Consider the following 6,453-nt stretch of genomic DNA (forward strand, 5'->3'; position numbering starts at 1 on the left):
TAATGTTTGCTGTAGGCTTATCATATATGACCTTTACTGTGTTGAGCTAGATTCCTTCTATGCACATTTTTTAAGAGTTTTAATCATAAATAGGTGCTGCTGCTGCTGCTGCTAAGTCACTTCAGTCGTGTCCGACTCTGTGTGACCCCATAGATGGCAGCTGAACAGGCTCCGCTCTCCCTGGGATTCTCCAGGCAAAAACACTAGAGTGGGTTGCCATTTCCTTCTCCAATGTGTGAAAGTGAAAAGTGAAAGTGAAGTTGCTCAGTCGTGTCTGACTAGTAGTGACCCCATGGACTGCAGCCCATTTTGTCAAAGGCCTTTTCTGCATCTATTGAGGTTATCATATGGTTTTTATCTTTCAATTTGTTAATATGGTGTATCACATTGATTCATTTGTGTATATTGAAGAATCTTTGCATCCCTGGAATAAACCCAACTTGATCATGGTGTATGAGCTTTTTGATGTGTTGCTGAATTCTGTTTGCTAAAATTTTGTTGAGGACTTTTGCATCTATGTTCATCAGTGATATTGGCCTGTAGTTTCCTTTCTTTGTGTTGTCTTTGGTTTTGGTATCAGGCTTCATAGAATGAATTTGGAAGTGTTCCTTCCTCTGCAATTTTTTGAAAGAGTTTTAGGACAGGCATTAACTCTTCCCTAAATGTTTTATAGAATTCTGTGAAGCCATCTGGTCCTGGGCTTTTGTTTTTTGGGAGATTTTTGATCACAGCTTCAATTTCAGTGCTTGTAATTGGGTTGTTCATAATTTCTACTTCTTCTTGGTTTGGTCTTGGAAGATCGAACTTTTCTAAGAATCTGTCCATTTCTTCCAGTTTATCTATTTTATTGCCATATGGTTGTTCATAATAGTCTCTTATAATCCTTTGTATTTCTGCATTGTCTGTTGTAATCTCTCCTTTTTCCTTTCTAATTTTGTTGATTTGATTCTTCTCTCTTTTTTTCTTGATGATTCTGGCTAAGGGTTTGTCAATTTTGTTGATCTTCTCAAAGAACCAGCTTTTAGTTTTATTAATCTTTACTATTATTTCTTTCATTTCATTTTCATTTATTTCTGTTTGGATCTTTATGCTTTCCTTCTACTAATATTGGGGTTTTTTCCTTCTTTTTCCAGTTGCTTTAGGTATAAAGTTAGGTTGCTTATTCAATGTTTTTCTTGTTTCTTGAGTTACGACTCTATTGCTATAAACTTCCCTCTTAGAACTGCTTTTGCTTCATCCCATAGGTTTTGAGTTGTCACGTTCTCATTGTCATTTGTTTCTATAAATTTTTTGATTCCCCTTTTGATTTCTTTAGTAATCTGTTGACTATTTAGAAACGTGTTGTTTAATCTCCATGTGTTTGTGTTTCTTACAGTTTTTTTTTTTTCTTGTAACTGATATCTAGTCTCATAGTGTTGTGGTCAGAGAAGATGCTTGATATGATTTCCATTTTCTTAAATTTACTGAGGCTTGATTTGTGACCCAAGATGTGGTCTAGCCTGGAAAATGTTCCACGTGCACTTGAGAAGAAGGTGTATTCTTCTGCATTTGGATGGAATGTCCTGAAGATATCAATGAGATTCATCTCATCTAATGTATCATTTAAGACTTGTGTTTCCTTATAATTTTCTGTTTTGATGTGAGTGGGGTGTTAAAAGGCTCCTACTATTATTATGTTACAGTCAATTTCTCCTTTTATGTCTGCTAGTATTCGTCTTATGTACTGAGATGCTCCTATGTTGGGTGCATAGATACTTACAATTGTTATATCTTCCTCTTGGACTGATTCCTTGATTATTATGTAGTATCCCTCCTTATCTCTTGTAATCTTCTGGTTTTTCCAGTAGTCATGTATGGATGTGAGAGTTGGACTATAAAGAAAGCTGAGTGACGAAGAACTGATGCTTTTGAACTGTGGTGATGGAGAAGGCTCTTGAGAGTCCCTTGGACTGCAATGAGATCCAACCAGTCCATCCTAAAAGAGATCAATCCTGGGTGTTCATTGGAAGGACTAATGTTGAAGCTGAAACTCCAATATTTTGGCCACCTGATGCAAAGAGCTGACTCATTTGAAAAGACCCTGATGCTGGGAAAGATCGAATGCAGGAGGAGAAGAGGACGACAGAGGATGAGATGGTTGGATGGCATCACCAACTCAATGGACATGAGTTTGGGTAAGCTCTGGGAGTTGGTGATGGACAGGGAGGTCTGGCATCCTGTGGTTCATGGGTTTGCAAAGAGTCAGACATGACTGAGTGACTGAACTGAGTATTAGGGTTTTTTTTCTGAGCAATAGGTCTCAACAATGGGCTTAAAACTTTCAGTAAACCATACTCTGAACATATGCTGTCATTATGGCTTTTTTGGTCCATTTATAGGTCCCAGGCAGAATCAATTTAGCATAATTCTGAAGGCATAGGATTTGTAGAATGGTAAATGAGCATTGGCTTTTCAACTTAAAGTCCCAAGCTGCACTGGTCCCCAAAAAGAGAGTCAACCTGTCCTTTGAAACCAGGCACTGACTTCTCCTCTCTAGCTATAAGTCCCAGATGGTATCTTCTTCCAACAGAAGGCTATTTCATCTACATTGAAAATCTGTTTTTAGCATGAATTATCTTAGTTAGGTTTTCTAGATAACTTGCTGCAGCTTCTACATCAGCATTTGCTGCTTTCCCTTGCACTTTGATGTTACAGAAACACTTTCTTTTCTCAAACATCACGAACCAAACTCTGCTAGCTACAAACTTTTCTTCTCCAGTTTCCTTACCTCTCTCGGCCTTCACAGAAGTAAAGAGAGTTAGGGCCTTGCTCTTGATTAGGCTTTGGCTTAAGGGAATATTCTGACTGGTTTGATCTTCCACCTAGATCACTAAAACTTTCTCCATATCAGCAATGAAGGTTATTTCTCTTTCTTAACATTCAAGTGTTTACTGGTGTAGCACTTTCCATTTCCTTCAAGAATTTTTCCTTTGTTATTAATAATTTGGCTAACTGGTGCAAGAGCCCTAGCTTTGGGTCTATCTTGGCTTTTGATTTGCCTTCCTCACTAAGCTTAATCAGATTTTCTAGCCAATCAAAAAATGGGCCAAAGAACTAAACAGACATTTCTCCAAAGAAGACATACAGATGACTAACAAACACATGAAAAGATGCTCAACATCACTCATAATCAGAGAAAAACAAATCAAAACCACAATGAGGTACCATTTCATGCCAGTCAGAATGACTGCTATCCAAAAGTCTACAAGCAATATATGCTGGAGAAGGTGTGGAGAAAAGGAAACCCTCTTACACTGTTGGTGGGAATGCAAACTAGTACAACCACTATGGAGAACAGTGTGGAGATTCCTTAAAAAACTGGAAATAGAACTGCCATACGACCCAGCAATCACACTCCTGGGCATACGCACCGAGGAAACCAGAATTGAAAGAGACACATGTACTCCAATGTTCATTGCTGCACTGTTTATAATAGCCAGGACATGGAAGCAACCTAGATGCCCATCTGCAGACAGATGGATAAGAAAGCTGTGGTACATATACACAAAGAAGTATTACTCAGCAATCGGAGGGAGGATAAGGGGAGGAGGGAGGTGGGGGGGGCGTTCAGGAAGGGGAACTCATGTACACCCGGGGAAGATTCATGTCAATGTATGGCAAAACCAACCAATATAATATTGTAAAATAATTAGCCTCCAATAAAAATTAAAAAAAGAAAAGAAAAAATAAAAAGAATACATTTGAATCAGTTCTAATGAGGTGGATGAAACTGGAGCCTATTATACAGAGTGAAGTAACCCAGAAAGAAAAACACCAATACAGTATACTAACGCATATATATGGAATTTAGAAAGATGATAACGATAACCCTGTATACGAGACAGCAAAAGAGACACAGATGTATAGAACAGTCTTTTGGACTCTGTGGGAGAGGGCAAGGGTGGGATGATTCGGGAGAATGACATTGAAACATGTATATTATCATATGTGAAATGAATTGCCAGTCCAGGTTCGATGCATGATACAGGATGCTCGGGGCTGGTGTACTGGGATGAACCAGAGGGATGGGATGGGGAGGGAGGTGGGAGAGGGGTTCAAGATGGGGAACACATGTACACCCGGGGCAGATTCATGTCAATGTATGGCAAAACCAATACAATAATGCAAAGTAATTAGCCTCCAATTAAATAAATTAAAAAAATTTTTTTTCTAGCTTTTGGTTTAAAGTTTGAGACAGGTGATTCTTTCTTTCATTTGAACACTTAGAGTTATTAATTGCCCTAATTTTCAATATTGTTTTATCTCAGACTCAGAGTCTTAGATAATAGAACACACACAATATTTATTAAGTTTGCTGTCTTATATGACTGTAGTTTGTGGCACCCCAAAATGATTACAATAGTAACGTAAAAGATCACTGATTACAGGTCAGCTAACAAGTATAAAAATGATGAAAAATTGGAACAAAGTTTGAGAATTACCAAAATGTGACATAGAGATACAAAATGAGAAAATGCTGTTGGAAAAATGGTGCCTATAGACTTTTATTTGATGTAGGGTTGCCACGAACCTTCAGATTGTGAAAAGTACAGTATCTGTGAAACACAATAAAACAAAGCATGTCTATAATTCCTTCAGAATCCAGGATCACTTGGATACTGGTGATGATGGTTTCCCCCCTCCTCCTTGAAACAAGCATTTACTTCTATGAATCAGAAAATAAGTAGAGAAACAAACATTGCTGGGTGTAATTTTGGCAACAACTTCCTAATTCTCTCTTCCTTCAGGTAAGCATTTAAGTATATTCACCAGACCCCACAGCTATCTCATCCATCCTCAGATATCACTGGAATTAATTTTGATGTTTGCCTACAGCCTAAGCTTTCCCCTGGGCTTTGGGGTTTTGTCTGTTTCTTTGCCTATTCCCAACCTCAAGCCTTGCCTTTTTCTTGTGCTGTTTCTGCTCTTTTCACTCTAGTTAGCACTTTATGTCACACCTCTCCACCTCATAAGAATATAAGATTCTTCAATTTGGCATCTATAAATCACCTGACTGCGTGGCTTAAGGAGTGTTTGAGGCTGACACATTTTAGCCTTGGGATTGGATATACAAAGCCCATATTTAAAAATATAAAGAGAGAGAAAGGACAAGCAGTAGGAGAGCAAGAGAGTACAAACGAGCTGGTCCTATAATGTGGCTTACAATTAGAAAGAGCTGAAGAATGCCAGCTTTGATGTAGAAAAGTTAATTAAATAAAAAAGGACTTCGTCAACTCTCTATTTATAATCTTGAGAGTCATGAGCATATTTGATAATCAGTCTCTCTATCAGGAAACCCTCTGATAAGCTCTGCCTTTTATTCCACAGCTCTTTTCCAGAAAGTTCTGTCCTCATCCCCCCACCTTCAGAGAAACACTCAAGGGAGAAGGGGTTTAGTTCAGCTATTCTTCATCCAAACACATCTGACCTTCCACCTCACTGTTTGCTTCTTCTTAAATTTCTTTGTGCCCCTGCAAAAATTCCCAGAGAGGGGAATTCTACTCAGTTCTCATTCCATCAATCATGTTCTGAGCCTGCCCCTGATATTTTCTGTAACTAGGCTTCATAAGGGCTTCCTCGATGGTTCAGATGGTAAAGGATCTTCCTGAAATGTGGGAGACCCCAGGTTTTATCCCTGGATCAGGAATATTTCCTGGAGGGAATTCCCTGGCAACTCACTCCAGTATTCTTGCCTGGCAAATCCCATGGACAGAGGAGCCTGGTGGGCTACAGTCCATGGGGTCGCAAAAGAGTTGTACACAACTGAGTGATTAAACAACAAAGTCTTCATAAGAACCCCTGATTAGGCTTCTCATGGTTCCAGAGGCTAAGTCATCTGACTTCTTCTTCAGAGCCTTGGGCCCAGACAAGTCCCCAAGGGAAACCGGCTAAGGGGCTACAGCAACAGAGTTGGGTTTGGAGTGAGGGGCCTCATGGCTATTGCCTGTGCTGTGTTCAACAGGCGGACCTCCCCTTGGGACACACATGTGGCCAGACATGCAGGTCCTGGGGAGGAGGCCACAGACCAGCTCCTGAGGAGGAGCTGTTGAGAAGAGGCCTGCCTGAGGCATGAGCTCGAGTGACTTTCTTCTGGTTTCCCTCTTGTCTCTATCTCTCCAGCTCACGAGCTCTGCCCACTCATCCAGACCAGACCCCTCCAAATAATACCCAAATGAAATATATAAATAATGATGAATAGTTTTCTCCTCTTCCAGCAAAACAGTCCCATTCCCAGTGCACACAGTGATGGTATTTTCATGAACCAAAAAGTAGGGCCTATTTTCTGGTGTAAGGACTTAGAGCCAGACAGAGATTTTGGAATTGAGGCTATCTTGGGGGATCCAGGGCTTTTGTTTTCCAGGGAGTAGGTCTAGACTAGTTTGGGGGAGGAATTTGAAGTCCAGTTCACAAAAG

Source organism: Moschus berezovskii, chromosome X (assembly GCF_049115385.1).
Source record: "Moschus berezovskii isolate FMDL1 chromosome X, NW_MosBer_1.0, whole genome shotgun sequence".
Classification (NCBI taxonomy): Eukaryota; Metazoa; Chordata; class Mammalia; order Artiodactyla; family Moschidae; genus Moschus; species Moschus berezovskii.